Source organism: Periplaneta americana, chromosome 4, assembly GCF_040183065.1.
Source record: "Periplaneta americana isolate PAMFEO1 chromosome 4, P.americana_PAMFEO1_priV1, whole genome shotgun sequence".
Lineage (NCBI taxonomy): Eukaryota > Metazoa > Arthropoda > Insecta > Blattodea > Blattidae > Periplaneta > Periplaneta americana.
In genome coordinates, this window is record NC_091120.1 from 76046710 (window position 1) to 76067462 (window position 20753).

General features: G+C 34.6%; 2 protein-coding genes across 2 annotated transcripts in view; one reads left to right on the plus strand and one right to left on the minus strand.

Moving 5' to 3' along the window:
• The window catches only part of P5CS (Delta[1]-pyrroline-5-carboxylate synthase), a 150810-nt gene extending 148893 nt beyond the window's left edge, over nucleotides 1-1917 (minus strand). The window contains exon 1 of the mRNA XM_069823601.1: nucleotides 1796-1917. The gene's annotated coding sequence lies outside the window, so the exon portion shown is untranslated. The remainder of the gene's footprint in view (nucleotides 1-1795) is intronic.
• Nucleotides 1-20753, plus strand: part of LOC138697977 (tyramine receptor 1-like) — a 689651-nt gene that overhangs the window by 38708 nt on the left and 630190 nt on the right. The window lies entirely within an intron of this gene.

Here is a 20753-nt window from a genome sequence, read left to right on the forward strand (position 1 = left end):
CTGGTTACTTGGTTGGGTTTCTTCCCAGGTTTTCCCCAAACGTAAGGCGAATACCAGGTAATCTATAGTGAATCCTCGGCCTCATCTCGCCAAAAACCATCTCGCTATCACCAATCTCATAGACGCTAAATAACTTATTGGTTGATAGAGCGTCATTAAATAACCAAGTAAAACAACTTGATTTCTGTATTTATAAGTGCTCTTAATCTCGGAATATTGACTTAACTTTGTACTAATTATTGTTTCCGAAGAAGTTCAATGTCAAATTGAAAGGATTTATGGTATGTTGTTTAGTCAACTCTCTGAAGACAGGTCTCCACCTCACAAGTGATACCAAGAAGACACCACTTATGAGACAACTAGGCCAGGAGATAATGGGGTAGGATGGCCAGTTCCTTCCTCCGATCTATGGTATATAACCGACAAATTGTGTTTTCCGAGGAGAGAAAATAATACCATGATAATTAATAATAATAATAATAATAATAATAATAATAATAATAATAATAATAGACCTCTGATTGAGGTTCTGGCTGATACGTACATCTTTTATTAAGGAGTTCACCTCTTTTGACGATATGTGTCACAGGAAGAACAAGTGTCTGTATATATTCTGAAGTCTGACTAGTGTAATATGTAGCTAGTCGGCGATGTAAGCAATGGAGGGGGAAAGGAACTGGCCACCCTACTCCATTATCTCCTGGCCTAGTTGCCTCATAAGTGGTGTCTTCTTGGTGTCACCTGTGAGGTTCAGACCTGTTTTCGGACAGTTGACTAAACAACAAAATAATAATAATAATAATAATAATAATAATAATAATAATAATAATAAGAAGAAGAAGAATAAGGATAATAATAATAATAATCCTGCCATCTCTAAACCTAAGTCAACTGTATGGTATCTATAGTTACTTTCTTTGTACGATAACTACAGAGAGAACCAAAGAAGATTGTACGGCATTTTAGCGCGTGGATTTGCTGATTGGCTAACGGTAAACAGTGAGTCATTGGCCGTATCATTTGTCCTTCGTGCAGGGTTGTTGGCAAGAAACTTTTGAACTTTTGAAGTCTTGCGTTTATAGTCTGTCTTGTGTTTATAGTGTGAATAAGGTTAGGGTTAGAATCATGGTTACATACATCACTGAGCAGAGAGAGTTTATTGTCGAAATCTACCTGTTGAAGAAGAAGTCTTACGATACATGTTTACGAAAATTTCTTATAAGTTTTCTTGATGCTGCGAAAGCCATCGATTTTTATTATGGAGGAATCAAAAACAAAAGTGTATTAGAAGAAATCCACGAACACTTGAAGACCTGGAGAGTGATTAATGAAATTACGCAAGAAGAGTTGCAACGGGAATCACAAAACTTTCTTCGGAGATGCCAGGTGTGCTTGGAACAAAACGGGCATCACTTTCAGCAGTTCCTATTACATTCAGATAAGATTGAGAAAGAGAAATTATCTTTTAATTTGTCTTCAACCTGCTTATTTGTAGGAATTAGGATATGTCTGTTAACCTCAAAATGACCTTTACCACCAACCGGCTGTAAGAAAAGACGGGAACACCAAAAATATATGTTCAATTTCGAAATAAAAGGATCTAAGAAGTAATTCTTGCCAGGATGACAAAGAATAAGAAGAAAACCTAATAAACACAGGAGATTACCAATTAATTTAGTATTCTGTAATGAAATTTATTTTACACCGAAAGGCGAAACATTAGACAAAGCACTGCACCAAATAACTAATGTATGTAACTCTATACAGTTCAATATCAAACATGTTTTCTCTTTACCTTTATTGGTCTTATCCGGAACTGCAGCACTACAGAATCACAACACTAACCGACACTACAACTCAATCACACAGCAACTAAAGTTCTTCACATCTTGCGGGATCCTGTATTCAGCTTGGACTTTGACGTAAACTTTGACATATGACGTGCGTTCATTACGGTGGTCTGTAAACAATGATGGATCATTCCACTGAAAAAAGGCCAGAACGAACTGATAATGACCGATCAGTCACTCCAGCTGAAATTCAGTAGTGGAGGGGTGTACATATGAGAGGCCGTCCCTACTCATATTTGGAATAGTCGTAGATTACTCCGTTCACTGACGGTATTTTGTTAAAGGGATTCAGGGATTCGACACCAACAGAAACTGTGAGATTTCTGTGAGACAGTATTTCTGCAAGTACTTGGCTTTTCTTGCTGATTTTATTTTATAGTTTATTTTCGCTGTATCTTACCTACGTAACCAACTATATGACAGTTCGGATTAGGCTTTCTCCTAGAGCTTGTTCTTAAATATTGTTCCATTTCGGTTGCTCTATGGGAATTTATTTCGAAATGAAACAAAATAACAATTAAAAGTATTCCCACATGGTTCATTACCCTCATTTTTCAAATTTGTTTTTCGAATTAAGGCTGGTTCACAATAAACCGGGAACGGAAACGAGAACGAGAACGGAAATGTTAAAATAAATTTATTTAAATGTGAGAAATACATTTATTTTAACATTTCCGTTCTAGTTTCCGTTCCCGGTTTATTGTGAACCGGCCTTTAATGTTTTTGTGTCTACGTACGCTAATTAATTAGTCTTACACTTTATTATAATCAATACAATTTAAAATTTTCTACGTCCTTGAAAACCAAATGGTTTACAGTAGACCTTGTAATCTGTTTTCGAAGTTTGTTGAAAATTTTGGAGAAATTGGTTCAGTGGAATCCAAGTAATATTACGGTGCACCAAAAAAAAAGAACCATTTGAATGCTGCGCTTGCTTTGTAAAGATCTCAGTAAAAATCCCGAATATTAAATCAGCAGCCATAAAATAACGCATTATGGCAAAGTCTCAGAGTTATCTGAAACTGGTTATGCAACAATCTAAAAGTAAATGTACTTCGTTGATACTTCAATATGAAAGAAATTAAGCGTTCAATTACTCAGAAAATTCGGAATACTGCACTTCGTATAAATTAATTTTATGAGTGCAGTATAGACTATCAATAGCTCAGGAACCAAATGTTGGTCAAATTTGAAGGAAAGATATAATAATTTGCTTTAAAAAAATTAAAGTTCAGTTTTACGTAAATAATTCTTTATTTTACGTTAATATGACTTTCTCAGGATTTTAAACAATTTAGAAGTGTCCTCAATATTTGAACAAATTTGATGACTCTATATTTTTGGTTAGACCAGGGCTGGGCACCAAGAGCGGATTTTACTCTCTCATGGGGAGCCATATGAATTCTCTTCACCCCCTTTCTTCCCCGCCGAATACCGCGCAACGTTGATGTCGTAACGGATGAATATTAAGGGTCCCCATTTAGAGTTTGGAATCGCTTCCGGTGCCCAGCCCTGGGTTAGACGATATGTACTATTATTTATGTGATGTATCTCCATGTATCTTATCTTAGTTATCTCATAATGAATGAGTCCTTAGGTGTAAAGATGATGATGATGATGATGATGATGATGATGATGATATGGATCTTTGAAACTGTGATGCATTAGTTTATAGATTATTGATTTCTGCATACAATAAAAGAGAGGAAGAAAATAAACAGGGAATATATAAAGAAATGCAAAGTAAAAAGGGAAAATCAATTTAAGCTAAATTAGTACAAAAATCTACAAGAATAAAAATATATAATACACTAGCATTACCCTCCCTTTTATACGGAAGCGAGATTTGGACATTAAAAAAAAAGACATGAACAGAATCAAAGCAACGGAAATGAAATTTTTCAGGACAGCAGGGTATACTCTTTTAGACCGAAAAAGGAATGAAGAAATTTTAGAACAATTAGAAGTAGAGTCAGTAGAAGAAAAAATCAGCAGATACAAATTCAATTGGCTAGATCATGTAAGAAGAATGGAAAATTCAAGAATCCCAAAAATTATGATGCAGTATAAACCTAGAGGACATCGTCGACCAGGAAGACCTTTAAGAAGACTGCTAGATGGGGCCGAAACAGGTCTACAGAGGCCTAATTCGTGAAGGATGATGATGATGATTTTATAGAAATGTTTATTTAGTTAATTTACTTGAAAGAAAGAGCTATATTAAAAGCTAAAAATGAGGAACATAGATGAGGAAAGGAAAATTAAACAAGTAATAAATACGAGAATTTAAATAAAATATATAGGAAGCTGAACAAAGTAAGTAGAGGAAGGAAAATAGATAATACAGTATATAAATGAGCGCGTTTCTTTATATCTGTCACCGTCTCTCGTACCCTAATTTCCATGTTTTTCTGTCAGAGCAATCTTTCTGCTCCAGACCTCTTGTTTGCAGGATCATCTAGATCTTCCTCTCTTCCTTCTGATTGGTGGAGTTGTCCATACCAATTTAATCTTTTTGCGTTTATAGTTTGTACAATATCTATATCCACTCCCATTCTAAACGTATGTCCTCATTTTTAATTCTATCCAACCTTTTGTCTGCAGCATCTTCTCCATAGCCTTCAGTTTCGTCTTATTTATTTTATTCATCTCCCGTAACTCTTCTGCATGTGTACCAATTCCTTCTACAATTTTTTGTAGGCCTACAATCAGATTTTATTATTTTTCGTTATCTTCGTACTCCATAACATATTATTCAATTGGTTAATTGTTCCCGCAAAACTACTAGTCGCCTCACAGTCCTCCCTCCCATCTGCAAGTTTTCCGCTTTACCGCCGACTACCATATTATTTAGTGTCTAGCGTGTTTATTCATCACTTATTGTACTCTTCATCTAGCTTTTAGAGATGAACAACGGTCGAGAAAGCAAGACTAACAGCGCCCGCAAAGCCGAAAACCCGCACGACAATGTTGTATACGTCGCGTCGTTGGCGTAAAGACTGCTTGTGAGTGTTTTGAGATATCGAGATTGATCACTCCCGAAGTCCCGAAAGTCAAGCAGCCTGAATCGCCACAGTTGTTTATACCTGACTGAACTTTTATCTACTTTGGCAACTGTTATATATGTATAAACAATCAAGTAGCCTATTTGAAACATCATCTCTACCTTTGAGTGTATAATAATCCCTTACCCAAACTTTATTTAATTACTAGGCCCTTATTAAAAGGCTAGGAATTTTCTTTTCGTATGTTTGAGATCAAGTGTGCAATCTCAAGTAAAAAGATATTAACGTTATATTTTATGTTTCTTAGAAATGCAAATTTATGTGAGAATTGTTCTTTTTATATTTATATAACCATAGCTAATATCATGTAATATAACCAGAACATTTTGATAACTGAGATAGTGTTCTGTTTTGTCTTTTTGTCTCATTTAAACGTTTATAATGTTATTTATTTCAGTTATGTATTTTATTCAAAGTTACGAAATCTTTCCACGCCGACTAAATGCTATTTCGAGAATGATGAGCGAGACTCGAAGCGCACGAGAACGACGAGACTCGAAAGACAAATGCAACGAACACAGCGAGCGAGCGCGGCAGTTAGTTTTGTTCATCTCTACTAGCTTCCGTAGTAGCCTATATAATCAATGTCACTCTCAAATTCTGCTATCATTACTTGATCGTCAGGGAAATGTAATCAATGGAACTTCCATTTTGCAACATTTTCTCCGCCATGAAAAAAAAAAAAAATAGTGAAGAGTATAAAAAAAAGTATGAAGAAAAGAAAAAAAATAGAAAATAAGAGAGGTAAACAATTATGGTAATGTTCAAATATGTAAATTAACGCCGGTAAAGTGGAAAATAGTCAAAAAGTTGTCCTCCGCAGTAGTTGAAAAACGTTTCCGATTTCAAATGAAACAAATTCGGATTCTATTTTCAGAAGTAAAGAGAAAACTTTTCTTTGTTCCTAAGACATTGTGGATGCGTCCTTCTATTTGTCCAGTGTTATCTTTAATCTTGATCATCCGCCATGCTGACCACATAACTATGGAGTGCAAATGCTTATAAATATTCCTGTTGAATCGCGATCCTATAAGAATCCAACCTATAATGTAAGCTACATGACGTAAATGTTCAGATTATAATTTGTTATGGAAAGGAGTTACAAAACATATGGATTAGATAAGCCACGGGGCTGCACCATGCCTAGTGCATGTTAGAATATAAAAATTCGAAATATAACAACAAACAAGCTAGTAATTATGAAATTAATAAATAAGCGAGAAGCTGTATGAAACACGTCTTGTGGCTTCGTTATAATTCTCTCTACGAGTTTATGCCAACACAATCACATGTTCACCTGGCTATCTAATTAATTAATAACCTTAAGCTACATTTAAGGCACGTCAACAAGTCTGGACATTGTTAATTTTCCTGTTGGCTGACTTGTATATCTGGCTAGAAACATAAACACCCAACTCGGAAAATACCTCCAATCTGTGAAATCATTTTCGTACGGTCAGTGTCAACTTTAATCCGTCGTAATGGGTCACTTTAGTCCAGTACTTAGAGTGATTAGTTGCTTTGGAGAGCAACACTTTCATTCCGGCGAGGATTTATTACAGAGTGTTTCATAACGTACATGGGGTCCACTTCATGCATGAATCTAGAACCTGAAAACAATAAAATAACACATATTCTCTTTTTTTTTTTCAAAAAGAGGTCCTAAGGCTTAATATGCTTACCACTTGTATCGCAGGTCTGATTGTGAAGTGCGTAGGGCCACACACCTGTAAATATAGTGAATCACTATTTTTTTTATTTCATTTATTATACCTACTTGCTCGCGTAATTTGCGCACTTTTTGATCTATTTTGGTTGTTTGAAAAATTGGGGTGCGTAAAATATGCGGATTTTTAAAATTAGACTTCTTGATCTGGGTATTATCACAGTCTAGTATATACAGTCACGAAGCTCAATACGTAGTAAATATGCATCCATAGATAGTTGCTAACCACTAGGATCGCTAATATCGCCTCATTACAGACAATGCGAAATAGTACAGGCACAGTCTATTGTTTCTAGCACTGTCACAACTCAAGCTTCGTGACTGTATATACTAGACTGTGGTATTATTCAAGTATATGGTAATTAAGAATACAATATTTTTGTCACCTAAGACTATTGGTAGCCAGGATCAAAAGTGTGGAAAGTGAAGTGCACTGTGTAAACTAAGAAGACACACCAGTATAGTAGACATTCGAACCACAAATATAAATGATACTCGGGAGGAAATTAAACACAGAATAAATATGGGAAATCCGTGTTATTATTCGGTTGAGAAGCTTTTATCATCCAGTCTGTTGTCAAAAAATCTGAAAGTTAGAATTTATGAAACAGTTATATTACCGGTTGTTCTTTATGGTTGTGAAACTTGGACTCTCGCTTTGAGAGACGGACATAGGTTAAGGGTGTTTGAGAACAAGGTGCATAGGAAAATATTTGGGGCTAAGAGGGATGAAGTTACAGGAAAATGGAGAAAGTCACACAACACAGAACTGGACCCATTGCATTTTTCACCAGACATAATTGGGAATATTAAATCCAGACGTTTGAGATGAGCAGGGCATGTAGCAAGTATGGGCGAATCCAGAAATGCATATAGAGTGTTAGGTGGGAGGCCGGAGGGAAAAAGACCTTTGGGGAGGCCGAGACGTAGATGGGAGGATAATAAAATGGATTTGAACGAGATGGGATATGATGATACAGAGTGGATTAATCTTGCACAGGATAGGGACTGATGGTGGGCTTATGTGAGGGCGACAATGAACCTTCGGGTTCCTTAAAAGCCAGTAAGTAAGTAAGTATTGGTGGGGTAAAGTCGCCTATTTCCGTGATACCCCTAATCCCGTGATATATTTTTTAAATTGAATGTCAGTCAAAATTTTTGCCGTTCGACAATAGCGCCAGACATATTTCTCAAAAGACTTAATCTTTTTCCTACTTTTGAAACATTGGTGAAGTTCATAGCAAGATACCCAATCCCGTGACATTCAGTGAAAAAAGCGTATCACGGAATTAGGGGTATCACGGAATTAGCAACTTCGCCCTAATCTTGAATTATAAATAATAATTAAATTGGGTTAATGACAATCATAATGAATGCAAAGTATATAGCAGACGTAGCATTCTCAATAGGTAGTTCTTAATTGAGCACATTTTACGAGTTTATAGGCCTATGGGTGGTTGATCGATGCATTCTTCATGTATCGGTGACAACTGGACGATACATGTTAAATAGTAAAACATGTCACAGTCATTGCTCTTAGGGGTAATTTACAAGGACAAGCATCAGTGTTGAAGTGACGTTATTTAGAGTTTCTTTGTGAAGCAGGTAGTTTAGTTGAGTTGGGTACTAGTCAATGAGCAATGCAGTGGAATGCAAGTATTAGCAATTGAATTTAGGGAAGGATAATTCATACTACACTGACAAAAAATTGTACGTAAAACGTGTGCGGAAAATACACGGAGCAAAATTAAACTTCAAAATAATCCTTTAAAAATTAGGGTACGTAAAATACGCGGTGGCGCAAAGTACGCGAGCAAATGCGGTATTCTATAGATCTTACATTAGCAATGAAGCTTTAAAATGTGGAACAAGCCAAATTTTTACAAGATTACAATTACAATTTTTACAATTTTTTTTTTACAATTTCAATTTGAATTTTTTTACAATTTGTTGGCGAGATGTAGTGAGATACAATTCATCAGTTAAGTTAAACTAAAATATACAATACATAGTAAACAGATTAAATCAATATAAAACATATTTTAGATGAACTATATAAAATTGTACATTTCAAAACAAGTAGAATAATTCAATTTACAAGTACAAACAATTCATCAGTTGTGTAGAAGGTATGAGTATGTCGTAATTTGGTTAATTCTTTTGTAAACCTTTTCTCATGGTCCTTCAAAGCTTTAAGATAATTAGGCAGTACATTGAAGACTGTAATACATGAAGAGCGAACTCCTTTTTTATAACAGCTTAGACTAACAGAGGGTAGATGAAGATCTGATTTATGTCTTGTCTAGGGCATGTAGCACATATGGACGAATCCATAAATGCATATAAGTGTTAGTTGGGAGGCCGGAGGGAAAAAACCTTTGGGGAGGCCGAGACGTAGATGGGAGGATAATATTAAAATGGATTTGAGGGAGATGGGATATGATGATAGAGAGTGGATTAATATGGCGGGCTTATGTGAGGGCGGCAATGAACCTTCGGGTTCCTTAAAAGCCATTTGTAAGTACCTAAGTAAATAAATTAAAACTATGAATGTCTTGATTAGTACTAAATGTATCTTGGCTTGTAATATACAACATCATTAGGGAAAGCATGTAATCACAAGGTAAGGTCAAGATTTTTAATTTTGGAAAATATTTTTACATGATGTCCTTTTATGCACACCAGCCATTATTCTTAGGCCTATAGCTTTCTTTGGAAAACAAAAACGTGTTTAGCTTCAGACGAGTTACCCCAGAATATTAATCCATATTTAATTACGGAGTGAAAATATGCAAAGTACGAAATTTTAAGTAAGTTTATAGCAGATAAGTATCTTAATGCATAACAGGCAGAACCCAATTTAGGAATAATACATTCTATTATGTGTTTTCCAATTCAAGTATATTGTCGGCCTATTGAAATATTATAGTGTGATGATACTTCAGGGTAGAAATAACCTAAAACATAAATAGTGAAGTTGCATCTAGACTGAAATATAAGTGTAGTAAAGTGGCGTGTCGTGTAGTTTAAACGTCGACAAGTGTGGTATAGTGAAGTGATAAAGTATAGTTCACCCAAGACCCACAAGCAGTGGAAGCGGGCGCGCGGAGGATTGTTCACACAGTATAACCACATATAACTGTCAGTATCTCCACCATTCTGCAATACTGATGCTTGAAAATCAGGAAATCCGGATCTCCTTCAGTACTGGCCATCATTCCATCATTCCAGTCCACACACGATCATTATTACTGTTATTACTATAGATAGGAAGTTCGTACCAAAATAGTAGATTTCCAGTTGAGTACAGCGAGGAATATAGATGTCAGCTGCGCCTCGCCCTGCTCCCACCCGGTTTTGACGATACACAGTATGTTCACATAAACAACGCATAGTGGCATTCTGTGGAGCTATGGAGAGTCGTGAATACTTTGAAGAATATTGTTAATTTATATTAATATTTTAGATTCTGAACAAAATGAGCTATCCTGTTATTACTGTATTATTTACGTGCCGGTAATGTTAATATTATGCATGATTCCAAAAAAATAAACTCATCTGTAATTAAATAATTATGCAAACAGGAGTGTGTAACACATTTATTTTTTTTCCGGATTATTCTTCGTTAAATGTCCATGTCTCATGCTGCTATGCATTCGGTTGCGTTACAGCCCAAGTTCAACATCGGAATTACGATACGAACTTCCTAGCTGCTATTACAATAGAAACGAAAAATTTTCTTGAAAACAATTATGGTTTAATATTATGTGCTACATGAGAGATACATTATTACCAGGGAAAGGATTTATATGTAAATACATATTTACTTATAAAGCTAATATAATTTATATTTTGCATTATCTTTATGTTTCACAATGTGTAGGGTTGAAAAATCCTACTTTTATTTTCCATATTTTTCCATATTTTAGAGTTTAGTACATATTTTCGTTAATTTCCATATATTTTCCATATTTCATATAAAACAGTCCATATTATATTAGGTTTAACAATAAAACAAAACAAAATTCCATTAACTTTTAAAAATACATTTCAACAATAGAGATTTAAACACATGTTCAGTAATCCCTTTAACATCAGAGTTATTTGAAAATTAGCAGTCCTATCAACAATGGGAAAGTAAGTTACAAAACTGTATTAATTTAATTTAAAATTTTTAACAGACTTCAGTTGTGCAGCTCAACAGTTAAATGCCAGTCAGAGTACACATAGGTTCAGTTTTGTAAATCATACTATAAAGACGGTAAATATGCCAAAAGTACGTCATTCAGTCAATTTAAAATCAAAACTAACAAGTTACATTTCAGAATTTAAAGAAGATGGTTTATCAACTGACAATAAAATATTATTTTGTAATTTGTGTCAGTGTGCAGTATCATCTACACAAAAGTTCCTGGTGCAACAACACATTACAACTAGTAAACATCAGGCCAACAAACAACTAAATTCCAAGCAGAGACAATTGTTTTTAACACAACCAACAACATCGAATGTAAGATCTGAGTTTAACATCGACCTGTGCCGTTCTCTCATCTCTGCTGATATTCCTCTCTACAAACTAAAGAATAAGGTCTTCAGGGAATTCCTTGAAAAATATACTCAACATACAATCCCGGATGAGTCAACACTTAGGAAGACGTATGCTCCATCCATCTACGATGAGACAATACAGAAGATAAGAGATGAAATTAAAGATAGTTCAATTTGGGTTTCCATTGATGAGACTCCCGACAAAGAAGGTAGACTTGTTGGTAATGTAGTTATCGGTTTGTTAAGTGAACAATATTCTGAACGAATTCTTTTACATTGTGATGTTCTAGAAAAGTGCAATAACAAAACTATAGTTAAACTGTTCAACGAAGCTATGGGTATCCTGTGGCCAAAGGGTATTATGTACGATAATGTGTTATTCTTTATTAGCGATGCTGCCCCTTATATGGTCAAAGCTGGACAAGCATTATCTGTTGTATATCCTAAATTGACTCATTTTACTTGTGTGGCGCATGCATTTCATCGTGTGGCAGAAGTGGTCAGAGACAATTTCCCTAAAGTAGATTTGTTGATTTCATCAGTGAAAAAAGTATTTCTCAAAGCTCCCAGTAGAGTTAACGTGTTGAAAGAAATGTACCCTGAAATTCCATTGCCACCAAAGCCAATTTTAACTAGATGGGGTACATGGCTAGAAGCAGTTGAATATTATGCCGAACATATAGACTCTATTAACAATGTTCTCCTTGCATTGGACTCTGAAGATGCAGTCTCAATTGATACTGCGAAAACAGTTACCTGTGACATAAGTGTGAAGAATGACTTAGCTCACATTCAGCATACATTTTCATGCATCATAAAAACGCTCAAAAGTCTCCAAAATAGGCACCTTTCACTATCTGAAAGTTTTGAAATTATAAATAGTACTGTGGAACAACTGAATCGTGGTAGAGGTAAAGTTGCAGATGCAGTAAGAGCTAAGGTGGACACTGTACTTTCAAAAAACCCTGGATATGAAGAACTACAAAAGGTTGTTGCTGTGATGAGTGGTGAATCAACAGTGAAGATTAACTTGGACTTATCCCCAGCAGACATTGTGAAATTGAATTATGTACCAGTTACTTCTTGTGACGTCGAACGCTCTTTTAGTCAGTATAAATCTATCCTCAGAGACAATAGAAGAAGATTCACTTTTCAGCACTTGAAAGAAATGTTTGTAACCTATTGTTATGGTAACAGACAATAAAAATTGTGTTTTGTTGAAACTACATTGGAAGATAAGGTACGTCCATTATATTTTTTGTTTAGTTTGATTAAAATGTACCAATATTTAACGTACATAGTCATTTTTTTATAATTTTAAGTCCATATTTAATTCCATATTTTGGTAAAAATCCATATTTAATTCCATATTTTGGTAAAAATAACTACATATATATTTACATATTTCATATATTTTTAGTCCATATAAATCCGTTCCCTGATTATTACATTCACAAAGTAGTCGTTCATCTGATGATAGTAAGACTGTATCATATTTCAGATTTGCTCCAGTAACGCCTTGTGACGTAGAACGAATACTTTAGAAGTACAAATATTTTTTTTAAACATAAAAGGAGTATTTCTTTTGATAAAATGAAAATGTTCGTTGTTATTTGTTATAATGTGGCTATAATAATAATAATTATTTACTTTGTATGTTATTGTTATATGTATGGGTAAATTATTTTAGTTTGGGAGTTTCGAAGTTTATAATTATAAATTATTGTTTTTGTATTAATCGTTTATTATTTTCTGGTAATCATCGGCTGTACATATATGTCGTTCTGGTTTACTGACATTTGAGAGATGCGCTATTACTTTTCATTCAGTATAGATATAGTCCAAACTCTCACAACTTAACGGTTTGGGTGCCAACTTCCTAGCTCTGGTTATTACTTCCAGTATTTGTTAATACTGACAGTATTATTGACTGTGTATGGTCTACATTATGCTACTGCACTATAAACAACCTCCAAGAACAATTATATTCAGGCGGGAAGGCACCCACCATTACAACAAATAGAAAAAGAGTTTATAAATTATGCATGTTTTCCAATGCACAGGAAAGTTTTCGAAAGCTAATTTAATTGGTAATTTATCATAAATTATCCGGAGTACATGTTCATTAAACCACGTTTGTTTGTAGCTGTTGTTGGTTCCAATTCAGTGTACTTCAAAACTCTTTGAAACTGCACAGGTAGCATAATTAAATATATAGTGGTAAATAAATTTTAATCAAGTGAAGTACATACTCATTAAACCACATTTATTTATATCCGTTGTTGATTATAATTCACAATACTTAAAAACTCTTTGGAAGTGCACATGTAGTATAATTTAAAATACATTGGAAAGTTAATATTTATGTAATAAATGCAATCAATACATATACAGTATGGAAAATAACATCGAGACACTCAAAAGGAATATAGGTAATTTATTACGAAGTAATGTTGAACGGAGAAGATAGTCATCTGTATTAGCAACGTTCAGATTTCCTGCATCGGCCTGCCTAATTAACGATTTACTTAATTATAATTAATAAATAAATTAATAAATAATTATAATTAATTAAATAATTATTTAATCTGGCAGAACTAAGGCCACAACACCTGTTACAGTAATAATTACAATAATATCTAGATCGTACAACATTATTATTAAAATGAGTAGTAATAGTAATTAATAAAAGTTAGATAGGTATTATTAGTGAAACAATAATAAATGAAAGTAAGTGATAATTGTAATAGTACTAATAATAAACTACTACTGCTACTGCTTCTGCTACTACTACTACTACTACTACTACTACTACTACTATTACTACTACTACTGCTGCTACTACTACTATTGCTACTGGTGCTGCTACTGCTACTGCTACTGCTACTGAGGTAATTTAAATATTTATATTGTGACATTGAATAACCATTAAAAATTGAGAAAATTGAAAATACTATTGTTAACGAGATTAAATTATTTAATGAATATTCCTTTAGCCTATTCTTAAATTCGTTTTATGTCTGAATGTCTCTGACAATGCTCAGTAGGGATTTTCAAATTCAGGAAACGGTTACAGTGAAAGAAGATGATTATGAGGATGTTCGGTGGGAGGGTATGGATAATATTTTTATTTTATTTTATTTTAAATCCACCATCAACAGAAGTAGACTTCCAATTACAGGTGGCTTACACATATGTATACACAAAATACATAATAAGAGAGAGAAAAAAACAACAAAACAAACAACACAAACGAAAGAAAGAAAATACATAATGGTAATAGATGCTAGAATATAATATTACAGTTAATATAGTGCCAAATGTCAATATAATGATGCAAAATTATTTAAAAACTTGAGTAAAAACATCATAATACACTTCTTCATAATTCAAATATCTAAGGAAATACAATGCTTTTTAATATTGTATGAAATTTTTCAATTGTTGAGTGTTGTGATCGTGTGTCTAGATTATGGTGGGTGGATAGATTTTGAAAACGGAACGCGAACTAAACCGGAGTGGAGATATGCAATATATGAAAGAGGAGAGAAAGACAGTGGATTTTCCTACGACCTTCTGACTATGAATGGACAGTTACTGGTTCGGGTACCCGGTGCTTAGAAACTTCCCTCCAACGCCTAGAAATGATATACAGTGCCGGTCTCTTCGTATCAGTGGTTCTCTACCGTACGAATTAAAATAATTGAAGGAGTCGGAAGTAAAGAGATGTAAGAGAACTTTAGTAAGCTTTGAGAAAATATGATTGAAAATGTTTAAGCTTTCGTAAATTCCGAGAAGTTTTAATTTTAATTTTACAAAACGTAATATTTTCCACTGATATTAATTCGAGCTGAAAATAGACAACCAAATTGCTTTCCAAGTTTTTGAAGTAGACTCGGTCTGAAAGAATGAAACGTCTGACATTACTATGCCTGGACTGTTTAATTATCTTAAAATCATGTAGGTATTCCAAACATTTTTCCAACAATTTTCACCATAGAAGTTCCAATCAATTCCCCGTCAGTGAATTGTTTTAGACGTACCGTGCGTGCCTTACGAGAACCTGAGCGATCTCAAAAGATAAATGTACCGGTAACTTGTAAGGACCATGTTATCGGTATTTTGCTTTTTTATTTATCAGATTCTGTAGACCAACTGACTTTTGAAATCCATTAACTGTTTTCCGCGTTAAGGACCACAAATATCACTAAAATAATTCTGAATTCTGTATCTCCAAGCAAAATATGATGTATAATTTTTTGCAGGCTTTCAGGAGCGAGCATTTTCTTCCGAAAAGGAAATTCCTTGAAGTTGTTCGATAGAGAGAGGAAAAGGTGAAAATCTGAGGGCGCAAGATCAGGTGAAAAAAGTTGGTGCGGATTGACTTCCCAACCCAGCTCTTGGATAGTGTTTTGTGTCAGATTAGCAGAATGTGAACAGGCGTTATCGTGGAGTAGCATCATTTCACACAGTCTTGTTGGTCGTTTTTCTTGGATTGTGTATGCAAGACGTCTCAGTTGGTGGCAGTAAATATCGGCAGTGATGATTACACATCGGGGAAGCAATTCGTAGTACAACACACCCTCGCAGTTTCAACAGATGCATAATATTATCTTTTGTAGAGCGCGCTGGCATTTGTACGGGGAGTTACTTTTTTGTTCGGGCTCAACCATTCCTTTCTTTTCCTTGTGTTAGCATAAATACGCCATTTCTCGTGTTGTTCACGAGCCAATCGATGACGAGCAAGCAAAGATGCTGGCCACCTGCTGATTTTTGTGGTTTTGGCTTAGAGCATGCGCTACCCATACACCTGATTTTTTAACCTTGCCCATTGAATACATATGTTGCATTGGATCATAGTGGATTAATATGTTTAAACGGTCTTCATCAAACCCCGAAAGTCTTCCTGAACGTGGAGTGTCACTAATGTCAAAACGACCCTCCTTAAAACGAGAAAACCATATTCTTGTCGTGCTGTCTCCGATAGCATTGTCCCCATACACGGCGCAAATGTTTCTGGCCACCGCTGATGCTTTCGCCCCTCTATTTAATTCAAAAAGAAGAGTATTGTCGGAAATGTTCCTCTTTCTCTACTAGACACTGCATTTTCTAGCGTCCACGGCTCCACTCGCTATCTGCAAAAATGAAAACTTCAATAGGTAAATACAAGCATAACAATAATTGAACTTCAAATAAAAAAATGACAATCGATAAATAAACCCATAGCAACCGGAGTAAGCTACCAACACGCGAAACAAAAATGCTACGAACTTATGCACCAACCCAGAGCCATCTTCAGTTAAAAGCCGGAGCATGGGTAGGTTTGGCAACGCTGAGTGGAGGCGGGCGGAGGCGATAAAAAGGCATGACGTTTGACGTTTTAGTGCTTTGATTTCGTTGTCACATGTACATTTTCGACATTAATTGATACAAAACTAAGTGCATATGATCAAGATTCATTGTATTGATGTACGTAATTTATTACGGAATTCGAAATGGTATTTTATTTGAGTTTCAAAATACCGCGTAAGTACTTGCATAGAGCCACTTATAACTTAAAAAAATTAAAAGCGTACGTGTTTTTATTGATGGTACAAGGGAAAATAAATAAATACTTAAAGAAATGTTACTCGTACCAAAAATAAATAAAATAACGACGTACTTTCGCAGTACCCTATTCCAATCAATTAACCATTATGTGGCTAGTAAATTGACAATGTTTTGCCGCTTTATGTTGTTTCACCTCTGACGTGAAAAATCTAGGATATCATATACATTTTAATTTCATGTGATTATCTGTCGTGCTTATGAAAAGGAATATAAGTTGTAATATGACATACTTTTGTCATGTTACAACTTATCTACGTCACTTTAATTTATTCACGTATTTGTGCGTTCCTAAACTTGTTTTTACTAATATTTCATTCGCTTGTTTTTTTTTAATATTCATATGTATTTAATTTAAAAGCATTTTAAAATCCTTTAGAACGAATTTTTAATTAACTGTCAAAGTCAGTCTTGCAAACCCGCCAACGCACAGACACACATTCAGAAATGCAGACACGCGTTATTTTGTTGTAGGCTAATGAAGATGTCACTTTTTAGCTACTAGCCATTTGTTCTTGTAGTTACGTAAAGTAAAAACTTTAACTATACCCTTAGATTGAAATCTAAAAGCTCTTTGCTGTTTTACAGCTTTATACTTCACATAATAAGACACGGAAACCTTGTCAACGGTTTTGCTATGGATTTTACGGCATCTCGACATGCGTAATTATCATCGTAAGAGTCAGACCCTCCAGTGCTGCCATCTCTTCCGTTCGTGTCTGCACTACGAGATGTTCAATATTCATTTGCAGTTCTTACATAATCATCATGGCGCTCCTCTGAGTCGGCAGTTTTCGAGTCCTCTGGCGGGCGCACTTTGCGTCTCATATACGCCAAATGGATTCATATAGGGTCAGACAGGGTATATATGATATATTATGTGCATTCTTGATGCGAACGAGTGAAATACTAGTCACCAGAGAGCGAATTTTCGTTCCCAAACAAGTTAGGAAAGTTATTGATTAGTATATCTTGGAGTTTCAGGATTCAAACCCTAACCTTAAATGCTTACATCTGGACGCTACGAAAGGTAAAACCTAGTTCGGTAAATAATAATAATAATAATAATAATAATAATAATAATAATAATAATAATAATACTTACTTATTGGCTTTTAAGTAACCCGGAGGTTCATTGCCGCCCTCACATAAGCCCGCCATTGATCCCTATCCTGAGCAAGATTAATCCAGTCTCTACCATCATATCCCACCTCCCTCAAATCCATTTTAATATTATCTTCTCATCTATGTCTCTGCCTCCCCAAAGGTCTTTTTCCCTCCGGCCTCCCAACTAACACTCTATATGAATTTCTGGATTCGCCCATACGTGCTACATGCCCTGCCCATCTCAAGCGTCTGGATTTAATGTTCCTAATTATGTCAGGTGAAGAATAAAATGCGTGCAGCTCTGCGTTGTGTAACTTTCTTCATTCTCCTGTAACTTCATCCCTCTTAGCCCCAAATATTTTCCTAAGCACCTTATTCTCAAACACCCTTAATCTCTGTTCCTCTCTCAAAGTGAGAGTCCAAGCTTCACAACCATATAGAACAACCGGTAATATAACTGTTTTATAAATGCTAACTTTCAGAATTTTTGACAGCAGACTAGATGGCAAAAGCTTCTCAACCGATAATAACAGGCATTTCCCATATTTATTCTGCGTTTAATTTCCTCCTGAGTGTCATTTATATTTGTTACTGTTGCTCCAAGATATTTGAATTTTTCCACCTCTTCGAAGGATAAATTTCCAATTTTTATATTTCCATTTCGTACAATATTCTGATCACGAGACATAATCATATACTTAGTCCTTTCGGGATTTATTTCCAACCCTATCGCTTTACTTGCTTCAAGTAGAATTTCCGTGTTTTCTCTAATCGTTTGTGGATTTTCTACTAACATATTCACATCATCCGCATAGACAAGAAACTGATGTAACCCGTTCAATTCCAAACTCTGTCTGTGATCCTGAACTTTCCTAATGGCATATTCTAGAGCAAAGTTAAAAAGTAGAGGTGGCAATGCATCTCCTTGCTTGAGCCCGCAGTGAATTGGAAAAGCATCAGAGAGACTGGCCTATACGGACTCTGCTGTAAGTTTCACTAAGACACATTTTAATTAATCGAACTAGTTTCTTGAGAATACCAAATTCAATAAGAATATCATATAAAACTTCTCTCTTAACCGAGTCATACGCCTTTTTGAAATCTATGAATAACTGATGTACTGTACCCTTATACTCCAATTTTTCTCCAATATCTGTCGAATACAAAAAATCTGATTAATAGTCGATCTATTACGCCTAAAACCACACTGATGATCCCCAATAATTTCTCTACATATGAAGTTAATCTTCTCAAAAGGATATTCGACAAAATTTTATACGACGTCAACAACATTGACTATGGAGCGCCTGTATTTTACTATGATTCATAGTCTACCTGCTTACTATTCTACCCTGAGTATCGATTGTTATGCATCGAGCCAAGTTATGCATCCACGTGACGTAATAAATGTACCAGAAGAAACTACTCGGTCCGCTGTACGTTTGGGAACAAAAATGCGCTGCCTGTTAACTACCTAATTTGACAACTAGATCACGGAACTTTATACACTAAAAGAAACTGAAAATATGCATGCAACCATACAGCAAAAATGTTCAAATATGCGCTGAAATTGAAATATATGCAGCAAAAATATACTTTAGGTGCTTATTTGATTTAATAATATCATATAAATGATAGAAATTTAAAGTAATACTTAAGAATTTAGTTATAATAACAACTTTCTAATGTTAAAATGAAAACTACCTTAAGTGGTAAATTACCTTAGTTGACTGGTTTCTACTTTACTGTTAGTCATCTTATTTTTATGACTAAATTTCTTTTGGCATGTCGGCGGTTAAACTTGTAAGTAGATCGATCATGCACTGATTCTTCTTTTGGTTGTGGAGTAATACTTACTGAAATGAAAATTTACACTCCACGTAATTTTATTGTCGTAGGTGTTGACATGCATCCAGTTTTGTTTCTGTGAAATCAGAGATACGTTCATTTTTGGTTCTTCGCAATCAGTGTGGAAGTCTGACATCTAGGCGAAACATATTTTCGCCCTGACTCCTGAAACATTTACATTTACACGGAAAAACATTATTGGAGTGGCCACACTAAAAGATAAAATAGGATCAAACCTAACCTCGGATTGCTACTGCAGGGACCAGACTGAAAGACCATGCATTGTCACGAAATAAAAAGCTTTTTAGGTGGTTAATGAGGAAAGTGCTTTGATAATACGTCATACGTCATAGAACGACCGAACTTATACATCAGGGAGAAGCATCCATCGCAACAATTTCATGTCCTTAACAAGAATTAACTAATTATTGCTTTTATTTGTCATATAACTTGTATATTTCTTGGGAATTATTATTATTATTATTATTATTATTATTATTATTATTATTATTATTATTATTATTATTATTATTATCAGACAGAAATGTTTAAATTAAATAATAAATCGGGCAAAGCAAGAACAAATGTTAATATACGCATTTAAATATGCAAAATAAAAGTATAATACATTTAAAAGGAAAAACCTCGAAATATGCATTGATGCTAAATGAAGCTGGCTTCAATCGAACGTAAAAGTCATGATCGGGAAAAATCAACTTTTACTTTTTCAATATGCCAAATCAATAAAACCATGCAATTGCATAATGTTCCGTGGTCTATTGATAATAATTTAAAGTAAAATAATAGTGTCCAGGTACAGTAGTAGCAAAAAAAAAAAAAAACCGGACCGACCCTTGTAGCTGATTTCAGAGCCTTGTTCACTCCAGAGGACGATACACTGGTAACTAAGACTTTCGTGATTCGAATCTTGCCTGGGAAGGAAACTTTTTTTGTTCCTTATTCAAATTTATTCTCAATACTTTTCTATTGCTGGTAAAATTC